Raw genomic sequence first — 21,912 nt, forward strand, 5'->3', positions numbered from 1 at the left:
TTGGTTCTCGTCCCTCCTCCTCAATTTCTGGGATTTGTCAGATTTTTTTTTGATTTTTTAGATTTTTCAATTTTTTAGACTTTGGAATGATTTATGAAATCTTCATACATATAAATAAGTTTATTAGAGAACAAGCATCACTTCCAAGTCTTTTTTGTGGTACTCTAGGGGGTTTATCCCTCAGAATCTCACATTTGAAAAAAAAAAAAAAGGGCCTCATCGTTTCCTCGAGCACTGTTGGAGAAGACCGAAAACTACTGACAATGCTAATTTTACATTGAAAAAAAAAAAAAAAAAAACACCTCCCTCCCTCATCAATTCATGAAAATCCTCTGGACGAGAACCAAAACATTAATTTTATACGGCCTTATTGACATTTTTCCCAAGCTTGTTTTTGAATAACTTACAAACCGTTAGAATTTGAAATGAGATTGTAAATCGGAACACAAATGTCATGATCATGGACCGTGGGTTTGTGCATGCATGGTTGAGGCTGCCATGGCTGCCGAATTCGTGGGAACCTTCATCATGCCGTGTGTAGTACAAAACTGACAGGCCTCTAAAAACGGGGCCAAATCTGTTTTTCAAATTCTAACCATGCTAAAACGGTTTGTAAGTTATTAAAAAATACAAGGTTGGGAAAAAAGGTCAATAAAACGTACCTGTCCATATCTTCGACCACTTATACCGGGCTAGAATTGGGCTAGTTCCACAGACTAGTTCAGTCAGCTGAACTAGTCGAACATTAGTAGGCCCAGGGGCGGATCCAGGAATTTTCAATAGAGGGGGCGCCGAGCTACCGTCGCTGCCGCGGCGGCTCGGCGCCCACACCCTATGGCCCACACAAAGTCAGGCGCCGCTCTGAAAAATGCATTAAGTCGGGCGCCGCTTTGCAAAAAATAGAGGGGGCGCGCGCCGGGTGCGCCCCCCTCTAAATCCGCCCCTGAGGCCTACAGAATGCCCTTATGGCTATTAAAAAAAATAGTCGTACTTGACATCGTTTTTGATAGTAGAGCCCATTAGTAGAACACCCCAATATATTAGTAGAGTCCCTAGTAAGCTCTCGGTTGAACTAATTTATTATATTAGTAGGTCAAGGTTGAACTAGTATTTTGATAGTTAAGTCCCTAGTGTATCCTGGCCTACTAACATAGGCCTATAGTTTAGTCCAGTCCAGCCGTATTAGTTACAGATTAGTCGTACTTGACATTGTTTTAACTAACTTTTCATTAGTTAGTCACCCCAAATTTCGTTTTCAGTGCATATTAAAAGTGATAGGCCCTATAGAGGGGCTCAATGTTCATTTTGGGTTTTAAAGCGGAAAACTGCCCCCCCTTTCCTACCACCTAAAACGTTTTGGTCCCCTCTTTAAGGTCCAAAACTGTTTGGCCCCTCCCTTTTACCGTGAGCCCCCCCCCACCAAAGTATTTCTGAACACTCCCTAAGTAGGCCTAGGCCTACATAGGCCTATCATTCCCGATATCATTAGATTTATCAGATTTATGAAGTTTTATATTTGTATTATATTTTTTTTTAAATCAAAATTATTAGCTATTAGGGCCTATTTGATGTCAGAAAGACATTCCTCGTAGGCCTATTCAGAATGCTGTGGTCTCAGGTCCCCACTACACAGTGCCATCGACCCTATATCTTCATGGCAGAAATCGCCATGGTAGGTTGAATCCACAGCCACGATTGACCATTTGGTTCAGACCTTTGAAGCTCTTTGAGACGAATAATTAGTCGAGGGACATGACTAAGGCTACTCACAATAGCCGGGTAATTGATCTTGGTTGTGCGTGAATAAGCTTGTAGGCCTATAGGCCTACCCCATTGAGGTCAATGGTCATCGACTTATACTGCCTAGTAGTGAGTGCAGCTGTACTACACGATGTAGTCCATACAGGACCAACGCAATATAAAATTAGAGTTTTGGTCCGATTTTGAGTTCAAAGCGCACGGCCAATTTTCAAAGCGCATTCTAGCGACCATCATATCTGTTCACACGTAGGGCCCTATTTTCAAGTGTATGAGACCACATCTGGTTTCTTGAGAAAAATTCATTTACGGGAGATATTCATCATTTTCTAACCCGGTATCCGAAGATTTTCGTCTGATATCAAAATCGTGCATAGCAATTCACGTGTATCGATCCCGCACACCGTCATCATCCCTATATCTTCGTGTTAAGAATTGCCGTGGTAGTACGATAAATCCTCACGTTTTTCAACAACTACGCATGGTGATTTTGAGCTATTTTGTTCGAGATAGGCCGTGCGACTCAGGCTATGCATACAATTTGAGATTTTGAGAGCCGGCCACACTGTTTCTATTCTATGTTTTACGATTTTCGCATGATCAGTATATGGCTGGCCGTAACCGCCACAACGTGGAGCTGCTACGCGTAGCTTACTTTTCGCTTCGCGGAGCTAAATTGACCAATCATGTTAGATCTTTTCATTACGCGGAGCCAGTTGATGCATCATCGTTCCAGAGAGAGAAAACTCTTGCCAAAATTAATGTTTACTATGTGGATTTTAAATGAATCGAATGTAAATAAACCACAAACAGTTGTACAGGATCAATACCATTGTTTGATTAGTGTATAGTCAATGTTACCTTGCATGCATGTGCCATGTGTGTGGCGTGTTTGTTTGTTTGTCTACTGTGTCAGGCCAGGATCACTGACACCCACGGTACTGATACTGTCATACTATCACGGTGATCATATTGTTGAATGTTGTTGACTTTAAAATAATCATGATGCAGTCATGTCTACAGTAGAATTCACCACGACCTTTGAAGGACTTAAACCCCATTAAAAGCTATTAAACCAAGATAACACTCAATGAAAACAGCTCAACTATGTTACATCAGATCTTCTCTGGTTAAATACACACTGCACTTGTGTCTGTTTTACCTGTGCAATGAACAATGAGCTGGTATTATAGTTTCAGTTGGGTGAATGAGTATAAAGCGAACGCAAGGTAACAATACTGTCTGGGCTTTTGTTTACGAAATGAGACAATAGTCTGCTTATTGTTAACCAGCGTTCTTGAAAATGAGAAGCATAATGGTTTGCAGACTTAACACGGTTTAGAAATAATTTGTTCATATTTTTTGGTGTTATCTGTCGTTTACATATCCTTCCTAAAACACAAAAGTACCAATATTTCCAAACACCTAAATTAGCTAAAAATTTAGGAAATGTTACAAAACTATATTTTCTAGAATTTCAGAGAATACTTTAAATATTGACTGGTTATTTTTTACACAGTGACGTCATATAGGCAATGGCATAATACTTCTAACATACACTAGGTCACGCGTCAATGGTGAGCGCACTGAGTATTGTGTATAGGAAAACGGGCAGTACCGTAACTACAGTATGTATGGCCTACTACTAGTATATAAAGTAAATCCGAACTGGTTTGCTGAAGGTCGAATTCGCAGGCCACGCCGCGCAAGATGTACAAATCAGCTCCCGGCGATACACTGCAGATCGCAGAATTGTGTGCATGGTTTACCACCACTCTGCCTAGCTATATAGTTGTGTACAATACTGTATGAGTTTCTTGTGAGTGCATGTCCATCTTAATAATAAGTCGGTTCGTACTTTTCATAAATTACTTTTTGAATCATAACTATCGTGACCGAGGATATCTTGCAACTACGTGAAGCTCGTCTGGCAAATTCTTAATGACTAAATTCGCTTCACGTAATGAGTAAGTCGTACTTGATTGGTCAGTTTTACCTCCGAGTAATGAAAAACTCTAACATGATTGGTCAATTTGGCTCCACGGAACAAAAAGTCAGCTACGCATAGCAGCTCCACGTTGTGGCGGTTGCGGCCTACCATATCAGTATCCCATATGATATTTCTATTGTAAGAAAATTTTATTTGGTGTCACGTAAATCACAGGTTTCGTTTAAATGTACTAACTGGAAATTAAATGTACTAATTAGTGAGGGCCGGTATTTTGCTGTGGATATGTTTAACTGCAATTTCGCGGTAAAAAATTTGAAATCCTGGGTAAAATTTTTGATAATATTCAACTCTTTGAGAAAATTATTTTATAAAGGAATGCTGGTAAAACCAGGTGCAATACAATGTACATTATTGACACACTATCACGCTCTTTATCTTCGTCAATAATAGAATTATCGATTTCAATCGAATTGAATGCTTGAGTTTGTAGTTGACTACTGAGCGACCTAAGCGATCGATTGCTAGCCAATCAGATAGAACTCCTTTTCTTGCGTTCAGTGAAATACCACTCGCTTGTCGCTCATTACCACTCGCCCGTCGCTCACCAACGGAGTATTAAATTTATATTTATCGTATAGGACGTCGACGGTGTGTCCCGTGTATTCATTTTAGTGTCTCTGCCGCACCAAATAATTATTAGCCAGGCGGTGTCGGTGTGCACTAGGTCCCAGGCCCAGGTCCCTACCAGTGGTCCCTACAAAAATACTGTACAACCGCCCTCTGTTTCAATCGGGATGAGAAGTAATGTCAACTGTATGTAAAACATCATGTGCATTGCAATTATTTTACTTAGTCTGCTATAAATAATATTACGATTAAAATTAATAATGTTTATGATAAAATCTGAAAAAATACATAAAAGTCTATCATTCATAATAAAATAATAAACAAAATTTTGTGATGTATCAGATTTTATGATAGATATGACAAACTATATATAAATATTTGATTCAACCAACTATATTTAATTACACTTGCACAAAGTGACCGTTGATTATATTTTCAACGAAGGAATGTCAGATGTTTTTCTTGCTGAAGAATTGCCGAAGCACCAATTTGGTTGAGCTGGGCAAATTTCCGTGAGAATAAGTTGCGATTTCGAGGAATAAGTGGATGTAATTGTTAGAAATCTAGTTTGAGAAGACGTATGAAGATATTTTTGGTAAGTAACATAAGCGCCGTGTTTGCGATAACGTTCACTTCAAGCCAGGGGTAGCGCTAGAAGTAGAACAAAACTAGTCCAGTCCGACGTCAGATTTTAGGTAACCCAGGCAAACCTTAGTTAACACATTTGCTAGTCAGTCAAATTCGCCGACAATGTCAATGCATTTTTACATAGAAATTTAAAACAAGTGCCCGAAGAAAGAAACTGTAGACATAAGATGTAACTTTGCTACGGAAAGTGCTATGAAAAAATGGTTTTCAGTTTTGGCTTTGTTTACTCAAGGGCTTTAATTTGATATATAAAATGATGCAGTTTGATGGCAAATTTAAATTCACCTAGCATACCTACAGATTTGTTAAAAAATCTCGAGTTTTTGAAAAAATCACAAAAATTCACTTTTTAACCCCAATTTTTTTGTGACAATTTAGAAAAAAATCCGTTCGGAGTAAAACAAATTCAGTTAGCTTTTCATAAAGAAGAGGCATGAACTTAGCCTAGCCTAGGTAGGCAGCAGCAGGGAAGGTTTTTTTTATTTTTTTGAAATTCGTCTCTTTTTTTAGTCTGATATCAAAATCGTGCATAGCAATTCACGTGTATCGATCCGTGTATTCATTTTAGTGTCTCTGCCGCACCAAATAATTATTAGCCAGGCGGTGTCGGTGTGCACTAGGTCCCAGGCCCAGGTCCCTACCAGTGGTCCCTACAAAATACTGTACAACCGCCCTCTGTTTCAATCGGGATGAGAAGTAATGTCAACTGTATGTAAAACATCATGTGCATTGCAATTATTTTACTTAGTCTGCTATAAATAATATTACGATTAAAATTAATAATGTTTATGATAAAATCTGAAAAAATACATAAAAGTCTATCATTCATAATAAAATAATAAACAAAATTTTGTGATGTATCAGATTTTATGATAGATATGACAAACTATATATAAATATTTGATTCAACCAACTATATTTAATTACACTTGCACAAAGTGACCGTTGATTATATTTTCAACGAAGGAATGTCAGATGTTTTTCTTGCTGAAGAATTGCGAAGCACCAATTTGGTTGAGCTGGGCAAATTTCCGTGAGAATAAGTTGCGATTTCGAGGAATAAGTGGATGTAATTGTTAGAAATCTAGTTTGAGAAGGCGTATGAAGATATTTTTGGTAAGTAACATAAGCGCCGTGTTTGCGATAACGTTCACTTCAAGCCAGGGGTAGCGCTAGAAGTAGAACAAAACTAGTCCAGTCCGACGTCAGATTTTAGGTAACCCAGGCAAACCTTAGTTAACACATTTGCTATTCAGTCAAATTCGCAGACAATGTCAATGCATTTTTACATAGAAATTTAAAACAAGTGCCCGAAGAAAGAAACTGTAGACATAAGATGTAACTTTGCTACGGAAAGTGCTATAAAAAAATGGTTTTCAGTTTTGGCTTTGTTTACTCAAGGGCTTTAATTTGATATATAAAATGATGCAGTTTGATGGCAAATTTAAATTCACCTAGCATAACTAAAGATTAGTTAAAAAATCTCGAGTTTTTGAAAAAATCACAAAAATTCACTTTTTTACACAAATTTTTTTGTGACAATTTAGAAAAAAATCCGTTCGGAGTAAAACAAATTCAGTTAGCTTTTCATAAAGAAGAGGCATGAACTTAGCCTAGCCTAGGTAGGCAGCAGCAGGGAAGGTTTTTTTTATTTTTTTGAAATTCGTCTCTTTTTTCGTCTGATATCAAAATCGTGCATAGCAATTCACGTGTATCGATCCCGTGTATTCATTTTAGTGTCTCTGCCGCACCAAATAATTATTAGCCAGGCGGTGTCGGTGTGCACTAGGTCCCAGGCCCAGGTCCCTACCAGTGGTCCCTACAAAATACTGTACAACCGCCCTCTGTTTCAATCGGGATGAGAAGTAATGTCAACTGTATGTAAAACATCATGTGCATTGCAATTATTTTACTTAGTCTGCTATAAATAATATTACGATTAAAATTAATAATGTTTATGATAAAATCTGAAAAAATACATAAAAGTCTATCATTCATAATAAAATAATAAACAAAATTTTGTGATGTATCAGATTTTATGATAGATATGACAAACTATATATAAATATTTGATTCAACCAACTATATTTAATTACACTTGCACAAAGTGACCGTTGATTATATTTTCAACGAAGGAATGTCAGATGTTTTTCTTGCTGAAGAATTGCGAAGCACCAATTTGGTTGAGCTGGGCAAATTTCCGTGAGAATAAGTTGCGATTTCGAGGAATAAGTGGATGTAATTGTTAGAAATCTAGTTTGAGAAGACGTATGAAGATATTTTTGGTAAGTAACATAAGCGCCGTGTTTGCGATAACGTTCACTTCAAGCCAGGGGTAGCGCTAGAAGTAGAACAAAACTAGTCCAGTCCGACGTCAGATTTTAGGTAACCCAGGCAAACCTTAGTTAACACATTTGCTATTCAGTCAAATTCGCAGACAATGTCAATGCATTTTTACATAGAAATTTAAAACAAGTGCCCGAAGAAAGAAACCTACATAAGATGTAACTTTGCTACGGAAAGTGCTATGAAAAAATGGTTTTCAGTTTTGGCTTTGTTTACTCAAGGGCTTTAATTTGATATATAAAATGATGCAGTTTGATGGCAAATTTAAATTCACCTAGCATACCTACAGATTTGTTAAAAAATCTCGAGTTTTTGAAAAAATCACAAAAATTCACTTTTTAAACCCAATTTTTTTGTGACAATTTAGAAAAAAATCCGTTCGGAGTAAAACAAATTCAGTTAGCTTTTCATAAAGAAGAGGCATGAACTTAGCCTAGCCTAGGTAGGCAGCAGCAGGGAAGGTTTTTTTATTTTTTTGAAATTCGTCTCTTTTTTCGAAATTTCGAAAAAAACATGTGAAAAAAGCAATTTTGTCACTCTATTCAGCTAAAAAATGCACAGAATGGTGTATATTTTTGTTTAAAACAAGTATTTTGAAAAATGAGAAAACCTTCCCTAGGCCTAGCCTAGGGCGCTTTAATGTGCGCTAAACGATAGTGCAAAAAGTTTACCTTTTGCTTGCATATTTTTCGAGTTATCTTGTCACAAAAATCGTGCAATATTGTCAAAAGTGAACTCTGAGAAATCGACGTTTTAGTAAAGAAAATGTCAAAATTATGCACAAAACGTCCTTATATTTTAAAACGGTAAGACTTTCACGCTTGTAAAAGCTGTATCTGGTGCATGGTCTAAATATGCATCTTTTTGCACCAATAAATTGTCTGCTTTCAGTGCGCCAAAATGCAAAATAATTTAAAAAATCTAAGTCATGTTCACAAAATTTTCAAGTAGGATATTTCACATGGAAATTATTTTGTTTAAAAAGGTGATTATTTAACTTAAAAAATGAGGGGTCAACCATGTCTGTAGGTCAAAAATTAGCAAAGTTATGGGCAAATGTCTGTTTTTAAAAAACTGCACTTTTCTGCGGCCATCATTGACAATACCTTACAATGACTTACTGTACAAAAAAAACATGTAATGCATCATTTTTTACCATGATGATCCATTTTACACAAAGGCGATTTTATTTTATGGAATCTAACTTTCTCTGCATGCTGACTTCTGTATCAAGGATAAAGTACCAGCACTTTTTAGACTACGTCTCCAAGTTTCTGGTGTCCAAATTTCAAATTTTTGTATTTCCCTATGGGGATTACACAGTTAAGCCATTGACTGTGAGCTACTGTGGTCGCAACTTTTTGGATTGAATGTCGCCCTCTATAATAAGCAATGTGGACATGTCTATCTAAGTGGCATTTTGACTGCAAATTTTTGTTTTGTTTACACCACATTTGCTGGCGTGAACAACAAACCGATTGCGCCTAGACTGCGTTGGACATACGCGCAGAGTTGCGCCGCGTCACGCTAAGCGAATCGCGCGCGTAATCAAAATATTTTCTGATGTCCGAGTCCGAGTCCTCAATGTTCGAGTCCGAGTCCGAGTCCGAGTCCTTATGTATCAAATTCAAGCCCCAGGGTTTTCACCAATACCTTATCAACGTAGGCGTTTACTTAACCAAAATTTTAGTTCTATATTATTTTCTTGTAAATACATAATTTGCTAGTCCCCCCCTGGCATGCCTAGTATTGTTTTGGGGCTGTGCAATACATATGCGGAACTAGGGAGGGGTGAAAATGCAAAAATGCTTACCCCCTCTCGGCCTGCCAAAAATCTCTTGCCCCCCCCCCCCCCCCTCCCTGCCTGCCAAAAATCTTTGCACATGCCATTTTTTGGGGATCCCAATTTACAAATTTAAAATGTTTGAACTGTCTGGAAAACGTGAGTTTTTTATTGGAATTTTGCTGAGAAAACCTTTGAAATCTGAACATTGTATTCCTGATGAATCTCTTCAATAATTTAAATGGTTTAGACTTTAGATACATGTTGCGAGCGGGAAAATTATATGTAAGTGTTTCCGTACTGTTTTCTAAGCCTTTTTAGAGCATTTTATTTGAAAGGTGCCCCATATGCTTGTTCCCCCCTCTCGGCTTGCCAAAAATTGCTTCCCCCCTCCCTTTCAATCAGTTAAAAAAATTTTACAATGCTCATAATTTTTTCTCAGCCCCGTAGCATAGGCCTACCTTGGAAACAGAGTATAATCACAGACTCACAGTAAATTATAGGCTTGTGTTTTAGAGAGGCAAAGAGATGTAGGCCTAATATTACAATCAAAATATGACGTCACTACCAAACCCCGGCCCCAGGTGCCAAAAGAAGAGGTGTTGGATCTGGCTGTAGCCCTATGCAGTATTATTCCGTGGGTGGGGGGTCAATCACATGTAACGGTGGTACGGTATGTGCGGCGGTCAAGGGGCCCTTTTTCAGGCTTTCCGGCAGTTCCTTAACACATTTGCATCATGCTCCAGTTCATTAAGCCTAACACTCTGAAAATGGTAGCTCTTTAGCTTAAATTTGGAAACAAACTGAAAGTTTTGATAAATAAATAAATAAATAAAATGTCAATGATTAAAATCGATTTAACCAATTAAAGATATAACTGAAAGCAATCTTGCTTTTTGGTTGTACTTTTATTTACAAACTGAATTTATTTGCAATCAAAATTACTTTTAAAAATTAATCATGTGATGGGATCATTGATCAAGCATAAGAAGTTTACAATGAACGAAAATAAAAGACCCAAAAAGACCCTATTTTGCCGGACTCGAGGACTCGAAGCCGAGTCCCCGAGTCCTTGGGGTCCGAGTCCAAGTCCTTAGCTTCCGAGTCCAAGTCCGAGTCCGAGTCCTTGAAAAAAGGACTCGAGTCCGGACTCGAGTCCGAGTCCCGAGTCCTCCAACACTTAGAGTTGAAAAGAGTGAAACAAATCAAGCAAAAATACGAGTAAATATTAGCAAGTTGTATTTTATCAGTTACAAGTGAAAGAATATCTTAGTGTTGATAAATATCAAGAAATCTCAAATTCGGGCGTGAACGAATGTGTCTTCCATTACTCTGGCCTTAAAGAAGCCATAAAATTCTTGGCCTAATGCTAATTTGGAGAATTTTGGTCATAAACGGACTGTGAAAGAAAGAATCTCATTCTGCAAAGACATTGGGCCAAGAGTTATCAAGTTACACTAAGTGAGGAATTTTCAACTTTCACCTGACTCGAATGACCAAAAAGGGAATTTATTAAACATGTTAAAGCAAAGTGTCTGACACCGTGGGCGGAAGTGTTTGAATATATTATAGGCCTACAATTATTAAAGGCATACTATAGTGCCGTTTACCGAGAGGATAACTTTTTTGGTCACAAAACCTATACGGATTTATCTCGAGGTGGATTCATATCATCAATTGTTGCAGTCCAATTAAAGCAAAGTTGCAATCTTTGTGAAATGGGCCCTGGGTTGCCTATAGCTGTAGAAAAATGTTTGGCCAATTAAGATATCATTTTTGTAAATGTATGACACATTTTTTTAAAAAACTGAATAGTTTTGATGGTGTTGTCTATATCACATGAATTATGAATTCAGTGCACGTAGTAGGTCTATACCCAAAAAATGCTTTAAATGTTAGATTGTAAACTTTAAAAAATGTAAATTATTAATTTAAACTTCAACACTACTTGTTTATTTCGCTTACCGGGAGCGCTTTCGAGGAACTTCCTCGTCATCAGCCGATGTTGTTAGCTCTGATGTGTTTAAAAAGTGTGTTTAAAATAACAATCAAAAACATTGAACACTTGCTGCAAGACATTCTAAGTTAAAACAATGTTGGCAAAATAATATATGCCTACTATTTTTAATTTTACTGTAGTGCGTTTCATTATAAAACGTTCTACAAACTTATAACCTTTATAAGCCTATAATATAGTGGTAACCCAACATTTAGGCCTAAATGTTATTAAAATGAATTAACCAATTTAATCAACACTCGTTTAGGCCTAATGTTAAAAAAACCAGTCTGTATTTGTTGGGTGTATATTCAAACTATCTGCATCATTCTCTGCGATGTCTGCAACGCAACACCGAGCACGACACTGAGTACGCACGCGTTGAAAACAGGCGCTTGGTCAAGACGAATATGCTGACGACGGAAAAACCTTAAATATTGTTCAATCTTTTAAGATCAGCACATTTTATCTTCAAAAATGATTGTATTTCATCATGATATATGTTTGGTAACATTAATCATACTCATTTTGAGAAATTTGACCAATCAGGGAAGAGTTTGGTTAATGTTTTCCGGCGTGGTGGCCTAGTGGTTAGAGCGTCTGCCTCACGATCGGGAGGTTGCGGGTTTGAATCCCGGCCGGGCCATACCAAAGGCTTTATAAATGGTACTACTGCCTTCTTGCCAGGCGTTCGGCATTGAAAGAATGGAGTAGGGAAAGTTAAACACATGGCTACCAGTGGACTAACCCCCTGCTGTAGCTTTTCTGCTTGCAGACATGGGGCCTAGGGTTATGAAACGGAGATATGCGCCGCCCAATGGGCCGAAAGGCTTGGTAAGGATTTAACTTTAACGTTAACTTTTCTGGTGAAATAAGGAATTTCTTGAAACACCCTGTTTTAGGTCTAAATTCTGCCACAGCATGTACTGTACACCATTTATCAGGTCTGGGACTTACTGCATGGAGCTTTGATTGCATAGACAATGTACATGGGTGAGTGCACACATAGAGTGAGTGGAAAACTGATCTAGCAGCAAATGTGTTGACAGTGGACATCCCTATGTAGTACGGTAACTACAAATGTCTAACGTTTGAGGACTTTGCTTGTTCTCGTACTTCTTCTTCAAGGTTCAATCTTCTTCTTGTTTATTAAACTGCAACACACCAATCTTTTTTTGGGTCTTGGTCGCAACTTTTTTTGATGCATGTTTCTTATCTAATTGTTCTGTTTGGTTGCTTTGGTGAGTCGACTCTTGAAATTTTCAATTGTGCTTGCCTTGACTGTTTCTTCTCCCGTTGCATTCCACTCCCTATTGCTCTTGGAAAATACCTGTACGTATATGTGTTGAGTCTTGCATAAATTGGTTTATAGTTGCTGCGGTACTTCTTCTTGTTTCATTGATCAGTTCCATATGCAGCGGCAGCGGAACGATTTTTAAAGTGGGGGGGCAAGTCAAGGTGATGTAAAAAATCGAAATGATGGCCGCGAAGCAGGGGGTGTCTGCCCCCCCCTCAGAAGTGAGTAACTTTTGCAAAATGAAGGACCAATTGAAGCCATTTGGTGGACCATTCTGGCACTATTAGGGGCCTATTGTGTACAATTTTAATTTGAAAAATCCGAAAATGTGTTAAATGAGGTTAAATTGAAGCCACTCGTGGACATGTTTTCACTATTATTTTATAAATTATTGCTTTTAGTGTTTAATCCAAGCATCATTCACAATACTAATAGACGAAATGTCTTGCCAATTTTACAGTTCTGAGATAAATGAAACGGCATCATAAGTTCTCAGTGATCTGGTTTGATAACTTGATTTTTTGTTGACTTGACCTTTGACCGCTTTTATATTTTATGTGCTGTTTCCAATGGATGTTGTACACTGCCCTTAGCATACGGGTGTAACAGCCATCCAGCTCTTTGGCTAGTTTGGGAGTTATGGTCCATGCTTCACATCCATACATTAACACAGACTCCACTGTTGCACTGAAGACCCGCAGTTTGAAATTCCTTGGTAGAGCAGACTTCCAGATCTTGCTTAGGCTGTTGCATGCTCTCCAAGCGGCTGCCTGCGTGTTTTGACATCATGCTCAGTGCTAGCCATCCATGCTCCTAGATATTTGAAGTCTTTCACCTCATCTAGCTTTGTACCATTATTTGTGCTGATGTTAACTTGCTGTTCTTGGTTAAAGGTAGACTACCCCGTAGTCCACTTGCCCATTGTGCATACTCTGGATATTGTATTTTTAAAGCTTAAAACTCTGATTTAATTAATGTGTGCACAATTGATAGATTTTCACATCTGATCTTTTCAGTCACCCTACTCTCTCTCTTTGTTAGCTTCCCAAGTAGACTACTGACTTTGCCTTGCGGTTAAGATTTTTAACACGGGGCTCTATGGAGAGTTAGGCCAATTTCTGGCCTAACTAAAATTGGCCATGATGTAATGCATCTTTAAATGGATCTGCCTTGTGATTGGTCGCCCATATCTCGCTATGGTTTAAATCTTCTGGGCCAGCGCCATTACCATTAACTACACTGTACACAACTGTCTGTGGTATTTGCGGCGCTTTTGTGTTGACGCGAAAGTTAATCTCTCATCAAACATCTAGCGGATAGCGCGTCTTGTACTATACCATGCTATAGTACTTGTGGTTAATGGACTGATAAACAAGTATGCTTGACAGTGTGTGTTTTAGAGAGCAAAGTCCAGGGGTAAAGTTCTGCTTACAATTCAAAGTCCATAGTCCTACCTCTGACTACACTGCAAAATATTTTTCACCCCAGAGATTTAATTTTCACCCCATGTATTTGGATTTTCTGCAAGCTCTGGAGTGAAAAACACGGAAAATCAACCCCCAACTTTCGGGGCTTAATGCTACCCCTGAATACGGGGCAAGGGTATCTCCTTTTAGAACGCAGGCTACGATGTCAAACAGCTCAGTTTCACCATCAGGGGAGATCACTTTGGCTCTGGTTTTCTTGTATGTCCTTCCAATGGCATCCACAAGTTGTTTTGGTATCCCATAGGCTCTGAGGATTTGTAGCATCTTGCCTCGGTGAATAGTGTCAAAGGCTTTTCGGAAGTCAATGAATGTTATAATGGCTGGTAAATTTTTGGCCTTTACTCCTTCTAGTATCCTTCTACATGTAAGAGCCAGTATGTGGCTGACAGTAGTTCTTCCCACTCTGAAGCCATTTTGGTTGTTTCTCAGAAGTACATCAACTTTGGGTCTTATCCTGTTGAGTATCAACCTATTGAAGGTTTTGGCCACTATTGAGGATAGGCTGATGCCACAGTAATTACCTCCTTGACTTAGGCAGCAATGCTCAGAAGCCCATCCAGAGCACCAATTTCTGAACGAATTTGCAACCAAATAGAATTATTTTCACGTAAAAATAACATCTACAAATTCACCCCGGGTTCTCACCACTGAACAACACCGATCGTGTGCCGCCATAGTGTTTTGGTTCCACTGGTTCCCGGCAGTTTAAAACACAATACAATAGAATACTGAGGATACACGCATTTGCAAACCATCGCGGTATATTTCGGATCTCGGGTTGCCGACTGTTTTCCTACCAAAAATATCATGATTGCAAATCATTCATTCATTTATTATTTTTCACTCATCAAATTACAAAAAGCAAGAATACATACAAAATCATAATATAAGTGAGAGTGAAGGAATCACAGGAAAGGCCAAGGAGAGGCCTGAAAATCTGTGATCCTTGATTGGTTAATTCATCATTTGACATGGCAGCAGACTGTCACTTCAATGAAGTAACAGTAAGCTGTCATATCTTGATATGAATTAACCTAAATACATCAAAAAATAACAGTTAACAATAGTAAATAAGAAAATGCACAACACAAATAAGAAATATACAATATAAATATCCAATGTGGTCATATAAACCAGATACAATAAGAGTTAATAGTAACTTTGCATAAGATGTTTTTTAAATACATGGCGGAATTGATTAATCGATGATGAACTTTTAATGCTGTTATCAACATTATTCCATAACTTAGTAGCTGCATATTTGATGGATTTTTCACAGAAAGCTCTTTTGATAAAAGGAAGCCTCAGACGATCTTTATTTCTGGTGTTTAAGTCATGGATTTTAGACTGTTTTATAAACAAATCATCAAAAGCACTTGGTAAAAATCCATTTTCATGCTTGTACATAAATAAACCAAGTTCAAATGTATACATATCCCTGACACTTTTGTATTATACCTAATCAGTAAGGGATTAGTACTACTTCTATAATCACTTGCACTTATAATCTGAAGTGCCCTCTTTTGAATTTTAAAAGATCATTTATGTATGATGAACATGCACATCCCCAAGCTAAAATACCATAGTTGATATACGGTAATATCAACGAACAATACAATGTATGTAACGCCTCATGTGGGAGGAAGTTTTTAATTTATTAATGATACCTACATTTCTTGAACATGTTTTTACAATATTATCAATATGTTCTCTCCAAGTGATATTCTGGTCAATTTGTAGACCTAGAAACTTAGTACTTGGCACTCTTTCAAGCGGTGTTATTGCTGTAGAGTGCCTGTCAGAATCAAGAAAGAGTAACAAGTTGTACTCGGGTTTTGTGTTCTTCTTGGTACCGAGTAACATATAATTAGTTTTTTTAGCATTGACAGATAATTTATTTACCTGGAACCATCTATTCACATTAATAAGCTCTTTGTTGAAAACCTCCTCAACAACATTAAACTGATTGTGAGAGTAAAATAAATTGGTGTCATCAGCAAATGAAATCACATCAAGTGAATCAGTAATTAAGTGAATATCGTTAACGTAAATGATGAAAAGTAGTGGACCCAGTATTGAACCCTGTGGCACACCGCAAGTAAGATTTTGCTGTTGAGATGAAACACCATTATAATAAACATATTGTTTTCTATTACTCAAATAATCCTCAAACCATTTGTGTGTAATACAAATGCGATTTGAAATACAAATACAAATTTCCGGCTCATTTCTGGCCAGAAATTTGTGTTTTTTGAATAAAATTTTTTTGGGGGCAATAAAAAAAATTTTTACATACATTTACGCGGTTAACCGACCGGATTGTGGTCCGTTTAAACGGTTAGACAAATTTACCGTTAATTTACACCCCTAATCCACAGTCAAGATTTGGTAATTTTGATGCTTACTTACTTACTTGCTTATTTCAGGTGGTTTTTCCGAACCACGACAGCTCTCCATATCCTCCTGTCCTGCATCGCCGTTCCCAAGACAGATGCTTCCAGTCCAGTGTCTTGCTTGAGTACATCTACATATATGTAAGGGGTGGTCTACCAGGGTTTCTTGTACCATGTTTGGGTGCCCAGTTTATCAGGTTGGCAACAGGCAGGGCCGTAGCAAGGTTGAAAAATGTGGGGCGGCCATCACTAATGGGGCCAGCGGCCAAATTACAAATATATACCCAAATTGAAATAAAGATATAAAGAAAAACATAACAAATTTCTCAAAAAGTGGGGCGGCCATGGCATCCCCGGCCGCCCCGCTTGCTACGGCCCTGGCAACAGGTTCACACTTGCTCCTGAAGCAGTGGCCAGCGAAGCGTGTTCTCCTTTCTCTGATCTTCTCTGAGAGCCTTGGGAGGTCTCCATACAACTCTTTGTTGCTTATGTGCTGTTTCCAATGGATGTTGTACACTGCCCTTAGCATACGGGTGTAACAGCCATCCAGCTCTTTGGCTAGTTTGGGAGTTATGGTCCAGGCTTCACATCCATACGTTAAACACAGACTCCACTGTTGCACTGAAGACCCGCAGTTTGAAATTCCTTGGTAGAGCAGACTTCCAGATCTTGCTTAGGCTGTTGCATGCTCTCCAAGCGGCTGCCTTGCGTGTTTTGACATCATGCTCAGTGCTAGCCATCCATGCTCCTAGATATTTGAAGTCTTTCACCTCATCTAGCTTTTGTTAACTTGCTGTTCTTGGTTTAAAGGACATGAACTTTGTCCTGAAGCACAGGGGTGTCAACATCAGTTGCTACCTGGACGTTTGGCTCATATACGGACGTACTCCACTGGAGACTACAGGTCTCGTGGGGTTGATAGTCCGTAGGGTGTGCGGACCTTGGATTTTTGATCAGCTCAAAAGTCCAGCATGGTCCCGACACGAGACACCACTATTTGTAGGGGCCCAGATCACCCTCACGGAGGAGATCGCGGTGCCCTCACCCAGCGGGTGATTTAACATGGTGCGGTGTGCCCGACTCTTGGCGAGTCTCGGGCAGTACCGCTGTGGCATGGATGAAGGTGCTAGGCCTAATGGCCAGTATGGTAGACCTCGTGCCGTGCTGCCGTTTCTCACGTTAGGGCTTACCCAACTGCACCTTCTAGCCTGCTTGCAGGCCCAGTCGTCACCCAATATCCCTCGCGGTTCCGTTGTCGGAGATCGCGCGAGAGGAACTCTGGTGGTGGACCCATCAGCCCAATTGACCCAGGGTGTCAGGTTTTCCTGCACCCCCGGTATGTCACGTAGTGACGACCATAGCGTCAAAACGGGGCTGGGGGGTCCACATCCACGGGGGTCCACATCCACGGAGACTCCGTCGCGGGCCTATGATGGCCATAGAGACAGAGTTTCACATCTACCTCCTTTGCTTATGAGGAGGTGATCGTGGGATCACATATCGTTGTCCAGACGGACAACACAACCGTGGTAGCCTACCTCAACAGACAAGGGGACTCCAGGGCACCACGATTGTGCCTGCACGCACTGCACCTGATAGGGTGGTGCAAGTTCAGGCAGATTACGATGATAGCGATACACATCGCGGGCGTCACCAGCATCCTCGCGGACGATCTGTCACGAGGAAGGGTGTCGGGACCAACAGAATCGTCCCTTGCTCCGCAGGTCGCTCAGACGATCTTCAAGGGGATGTACCACCCCTCGATAGATCTGTTCGCATCTCATCGCAATCATCCACTGCCGGTGTACTGCTCAAGGGTCGCGGACCCCCAAGCATTCACCGTGGACGCTCTGTCCATAGACTGGGGAGGATGACAGCTTATGCATTCCCCGATCTCTCTACTCACGAGGGTGGTGTCCAAGATCGGGTGGGAAGACTGCATTGTCATTCTGCTAGCCCCGAGGTACCAGATCTACTCCGGATGCCTGGAGGGGAGGTACCCAGTCTATCACTAGAGCACCTGCAGTTAGCTGCATGGCCCTTACCAGGGAACGCGCAGCGGAGGGATACTTTTCATCAGAAGCTGTTTTTCTCATCGCCGGGGCTAGACGGAAGTCTACCCTCCATACGTATAGCCAGCGTCTGGCTCCATACTACGCTTGGTGCGATGAGATAAATAGCTCTCCCGCTAGAGCCTATGTGCTGCTAGTTCCGGAGTTTCTGAAAAAAAGTTCCAAGCAAGACTTCAGCGGGCCACTGGGGCCAGCTATAAGTCAGCTATCCTCTCCATTCACCGAGGTTTCGAGACGGGTCGACTATCAAAACCGATGGTTACCTCAGTTTACGCCTCAACGGTATGTTCAACGAGTGTCCGCCGAAGAGGAAAGGGATCCTCCTAAAGGATCCCAGCACAGTCTTAGATTACTTTAAGGGTCACCCTTTTGAGCCTCCGTCAAAGGCGACGCTTAAATACGTAACTCTCAAGATGGCTTTCCGGTTTAGCGTTGGCTTCGGGACGGCGGTGCTGAGTTGCACGCTGTCTCGAAGTTGGCTTACGAAAGGTAAGATCGTCCGGTGTATGGAGTCTAGTCCAAAACAGAAATGTGATCTTACCTTTCCGATGTTGATTATTCCCGGACCCCGGCCACCCCCTACAAGTTTGGTCCGAGTAGGGGATCCCAAGTCGGATAAGGGATGATCATCTGGTGTGACGTCACCAATTGGGTGAGTCCACCTGGGGATCGGGTTTTTTTTGTTATTTATTCATTTATGTGGGACAAAATGACTATTGGTTTTTCCGCATCTCGGGATCGATGCAAGAAGTATCTTAATCAACATCGGAAAGGTAAGATCGCTCCGGTTAGGAGTCTACAAAACATTTCTGTTTTGGACTATTATGAAACGCCCTTCTGTCGGAGACAAGAGATTGCATCTCAAAACCGCCTGTGGTAGTATTTGACCCATAGCTGGGGCTTGGTTGATGGGCGCCAGGGCATGTCCACACACCGGTGGGCCTGCACGCCGCATCTCTGGGGCCCAAAGCTGCTCCGAGATCCCTTACAGTTTCGCCTGGGGCCGTGGGTACCCAGTTACCGTGTGTTGTCGCTGGGTGGCACTGTAAGAGTCTTGATGTAGGAGAGGCTATGTACTGGCAGGGGAAGGCTTACGTACTTTGCTTCCCTTTTCGCCTTACGGCTAGCCAGTGGCAGAAGCTGAAAGCAGAAAATTGCAAGCACTAAACTACATGCTACTACTAATCTACCTCGCTAATGCACTAGACGCATCACAACACCCTGTGTCCAAATTTTGATGAGTGATGTTTATTTCTTACTTCACCAAATTTCACGAAAAAAGTCAAAAATTTCACATACACTGCTAAAATGTGAAATGGCTGATGATTAAAAAAATATAATTTATAAAATATCTTGTGCCACTAAAAAAAATGTTGTTTGAAAAATTGTTTGCACATTAAACACACAAATAGGCCATCAAAACATGGACTTGATACAGGGACTTGATAAATAGATTGCATTAAGTGAATAATTATTGATTCAGTAGGGTTATAACCAAGAGGGGAAATGCTTTTTGTACTGAAAATTGATTCCTTCACTCTACTTCATCTAGAGCTGTATACCTCATGGATATTTAATTCATGATCAAATGAATTGCTTCTTGGAAAACCTAAGATTTCAGTGAACGTGTTTTTTTTGTTTGTAATTATTATTATTTTTAAGGCTGCAAGGATTTGCAGCATTTTGTTTATTTTAAAATTTACTTATTATTCATTCCTTAACTATAGGCCTCTATTAAAAAACAAAATTATTTGAATTAATTTTATGGAAGCTTTGAAGAGATAAAAATGTGTAAAAATATATGGAGTGCAAATATTTCTACCCCGACAGGATCATTTCCAGGGTTTGTTTTTATGATGTTTTAAATTAAAGGTATATATATTTGGTATGCCTTGAATTGATGTGATCACTATGGACCACAATGGCCTCATCCCAATGGCATAGTTCAATAACCTCAATTAAACAATCATAGTGCAAAATTTGACCTCAAGTTTCAGAGTTTTTGTACCCAAATTTTCAAAGGTCATTCAATGAATGTTTAAATGTATTGGGGTTAAAGAACTGTGCCTTGATAGATGAGCATGTTGTGGATCCTTGTGGATACAATTTGATCCAGTCTGCTGATGGGGACAGCAGCAACATTTGAGATTCATGTTAAAATGATATAACTTAATGCTATCTTACATGTATGGGTACAATTTGATTTGCGTATACATGCATTGCGTACTACATGTACGCGCAGAGCGCAGCATATCACAGCATATCATGCAATCGTTATTGTGCATTATAGCACTGTGTTTTGCTGAAGACACCCCCAAAAAAGGCCTGTAATACAGGGTATATCAAAATGATTGGTACCCATCAGTTACCAGTGATTATGGACAAGACTGCCACATCCAGAGTTACCTTATTTATAGATGAATGTTATGAAAGGTCTTAAACCTATATAAATCCTGGGCATTTCAAGAGGATCCGATGTTGCATATATTGAAAAAGCAGGTTTGTCAATAAATACCACAAATGACGGGTGCCAAACATTTTGATACAGCCTGTATGTAATATGTATAACATGATATAGATAAGGAACACACAAGAAACCTTAACTTTGCAACTTGCCAAGCTAAGTATAAGGGATTACGGGTTTCTGCACATTTCAAGCGAATCAGATTGGGTATATCCTGGTACTCGTCTCAGAATCTTGAAAAAATAGAAAGAGACGCTAATATGCTTGATATAAATACATGTATGAAATGAATGACAATTTGTTGTTTAGATGTTTACATCGCAAAGGAAATTATTACCATGTATGTATTACCATTATTTGTAATTAAATCATGACAATGTAGCTTAGGCAATAGAACCAAATTAGTTCAATCTTTCGATCGACCATCGATGCTTGGTCAAATTTTCGATCCTTATTATTCCTCAAATCAATTAATTGATGGTTGTTAATTGTGATTACATACGAATATGTACATGTAACGATATTGACCAATACAATTTACCAGAAATTCTCATTAGTTAGTTGATAGTCCATTAATTACATGTATCGAATCAGCATCGACGGTCGATCCAAAGATCAAATCAATTTGGCTCTGGTGCCTTAAAATATATATAGATGTGCATATCAAATGTTTCTATACCATGTACAGAAAGTAAATACCCCCCTTTAATTTAAGGTTAAAAACTATTAAAAAGTGATGGAAAATCGTAGAAACTTACCAATACTTAAGTGTTTTTGCTTTTCTGATCTGATATTGTTGTCACCATCATGCTCAAATACAACTGTTTCTTTTGTACCCTCTAATATATTAATGCTGTCTTAATGCCGCTCTAGACCATTTTTGTCGGAAAATGCATATTCTGGGCCATTTTGGACGCCATTTTGAATTAAAAACCTATGAATAGCATAGTTTGGGTATAAATGTTTCAATTGCATAGCCTACAAAGACATGTTTAAATGCTGTCTTAATTCGCTCTAACCCATTTTTGTTTGAGAAAGCGTATTTTGTCAGCCATTTTGAACTTCATCTTGGGCGCCATTTTTATGGTCT

At 39.3% G+C, this 21,912-nt stretch overlaps 1 protein-coding gene across 1 annotated transcript in view; it reads left to right on the forward strand.

The window, feature by feature from the left end:
• Positions 1-7,151: 7,151 nt before the first annotated feature.
• The window catches only part of LOC140154534 (uncharacterized), a 94,538-nt gene continuing 79,777 nt past the window's right edge, over positions 7,152-21,912 (forward strand). Inside the window, 1 exon segment of the mRNA XM_072177104.1 lies at positions 7,152-7,269. The gene's annotated coding sequence lies outside the window, so the exon portion shown is untranslated.

This window comes from Amphiura filiformis, chromosome 6 (assembly GCF_039555335.1).
Source record: "Amphiura filiformis chromosome 6, Afil_fr2py, whole genome shotgun sequence".
Lineage (NCBI taxonomy): Eukaryota > Metazoa > Echinodermata > Ophiuroidea > Amphilepidida > Amphiuridae > Amphiura > Amphiura filiformis.